Source organism: Squalius cephalus (genome assembly GCF_949319135.1).
Source record: "Squalius cephalus genome assembly, chromosome: 7".
Taxonomy (NCBI): Eukaryota; Metazoa; Chordata; class Actinopteri; order Cypriniformes; family Leuciscidae; genus Squalius; species Squalius cephalus.
In genome coordinates, this window is record NC_137128.1 from 2,762,765 (window position 1) to 2,765,705 (window position 2,941).

Here is a 2,941-nt window from a genome sequence, read left to right on the forward strand (position 1 = left end):
AATGCTAAAGCCATGCTGTCCAAAACGCTTAACCCTTGTTTTGGGTCACTGGCTCAAAAGCCACATTGAAAACATTAATATCCTATACTAAACCAGAACTAATAATGACAAACTCTATATTGCATTTAAAAGTTTAAACTTTAACACCGATGGGATTAAAAAGTATGCAATAATTCTGTGAATTTTCAAATTTGTAGCTGTGCTTAACACATTGTGCTAGAACACACTTTATAGTTGTTTGTGCTATGGAAATGTGCACATAGGCTAGTTGAGTTTATTCTTTAAAAACACAAGATTGCTTTACTGTAAGTGTTGTATAAAACACTTAGGTAAAAGGTTGTAGATGCCATGCATGCTAGGCCACGTGTCTTGTGTAAACTGGATTAAATATCAAGTGTGTTTGTTGAATTTGTTTGTCTCCTTGGTGGAAAACTCTGCTATTTTTGATATAGCTGTAGTAAAACCATAATAGGAGCATAGGATTGCCATGTGGCTACAATGTAAATCACAAGACAAAGAAACCTGAAAACCAGAAACAGCGAACGCATCTCATTAATCCTGAAACAAAAAACATTTTCATATTTAAGGCTTCAGAGAACTAAATATTGTCACGTTTGAACTCATTCTGGATTGCTCTGCAATTATTTTTCCCAAATAGATTACCGGATTCGTATATTTCCACAAGTTTGCGCCAGACATTAGTGACGACTAATACTGGATATCAGATTCAAGTGTACTTGAATGAGGGGGGCGAGTTAATTTCCGTCCAGAATCAGCTAATGCTGTTTGATCAACCTGGATTCGGGTGCGTTCCATAACCTCTGTTCTAATTTAATGTTCTTTTAGATAAGTGTACGTGGTTATACCACGGGCTTGACTAAACCAAAGCCATTTTAAGAAAAGTAAGTTGATCGGCTAACGTCTTGTAATGGTGGTCTTGACCTCTACTAATTGAAACGATTGGTTCCTGAGGTGGCATTCAAGGGGGCTATTTAAGTGTCTGTTATTTTGTACGTGTGAATACGGCAAATCTCAGATATTTAGCCAATTACCTCTGTTTTGATAAGTCAGACTGGCGAGATTGTGTCGTGCAACCTTAGGAGAAGGACTGCAAAGTGATATAGTTTCCTGCATCTATAAAAGGAAAATATAAAGTAAGAGCAAATAGAATAATCAAACATTAAAACGGCCATTTAAAAGACTAAATGAGAAGAAAAGGTATTTGAAACTTAGCAAAGAGAAACAGCTAATGTACATCTTATCAGTCCTGAGCCAAAAGCCTTTTCATATTCAAATGTATTGACATGAGATCAAGTAGAGATTTGACCATGCGTTAAGTTGTTCCGGAGACTCTTAAGAGACCGACAACAATATAAATTGACTTGTATTGTTAAAGAATATAATTATATTATAACTTGAATTATAATAAACATTATATTACACTCGCAGAGCAGGACAATAATTGGAGAAGTGTGACTTTCGTCACTAAAACTTAATTTCTGAAACAGAATTTCATTTGTGTGCTACCCAGTGCCAAAAAAGGGGAGGGGTATGCCTTTATTTTTCACCGTTAGAAAACACGGCTAGAATTGTGGCACAGGTAATAGCAAACCAAATTGTGCAACAACTAAAATGTAATTTAATCAGAGAAGTAAATTTACGAGGAGGGTGAAATGAAGTAAATTTACGAGGAGGGTGTGAAAATGCTAAACAGCAGACAGAAGTACCACAGTTTTTTACAGGTCGAAAATATCTGCACTAACTAAAATGTGTGAACGACACCATAAACAGCAAATGCTGACCAGACAACCCACAGATCTGGCTGTAGTGAGAGAAAGCAATGAGCATTGCACATGCAGCAGACTGAAGGCTGAACTGAGAAAGCAGCTTCAGGTGTCACAACACACTGAAACAACAGCAACAATTCAGACGTGGTCAATGAAACTCGGTTTCATGTGACATCTGGAATTAAAAATTGCAACTGACATGATAATGGAACAAGTAAAAGAATTCCACACGTCTGAAATTAATGCTTTTGAAATATTGGAATTATCTGTGGTTCGCTCTCCTCTGTTTTCTGTCTCAGGCTTACTTCTGCATATCCCTCGGAGGACAGATGCCAGGAGGGGCAGGAGCCCACCTGGAGCAAATCCAGGACAGCAGAATTGTTAGAACATAACCTGAGACTCGGGAGATGGGTGAAAAGACATTACAAAAGGCCTTTTCACACGTCACACTATTACATTACTGCATAAATATGGCCTCCCAGTATAGAACTGGAACTAAATTTGCAACACAATTGTTATAGATTATATTCCACCCATCTCCTAGACATGAACACTGAACACACACCTCCCACACTACACATCATAAGAAGATAAAGATGATATAGAGTCCAAAAGTGTCACTTCACTAAAGATCTACTGTCCATCTTCACACTAACAGATCCAGATAGCTACACACATAGGATGGTAAAGCTGATCCCATGATGACAGTCTAAAAGAGACACACATAGCATACGCTATTCACAACACACACTGCCAACTCATGGGAAACACTGAAATATACATATGAATGGCTACAGTCACAAGTCAATGATGCGAATTATGAAGCAGAGACAGACCTGCTATCAAATTTCAAAATGTTCAAACTTTCTGATTGTTATTGGGGTGATTGGAAGATCAGAGGGCCCCTGAATTCTCAAACATACCACTAATAACAGAAACAAAAAAAATAACGGACAGATCTGAAGTGCATTTCAATCAATTACAAAATGTACAATTTAACCCTATCATCGACTGTGACATAGCCAGCACAAAACACACACACACACACACACACACACACACACACACTCTCTCTCTCTCTCTCTCTTTCTCTCTCTCTCTCACACACACACACACACACACACACACACACACTCTCTCTCTCTCTCTCTCTC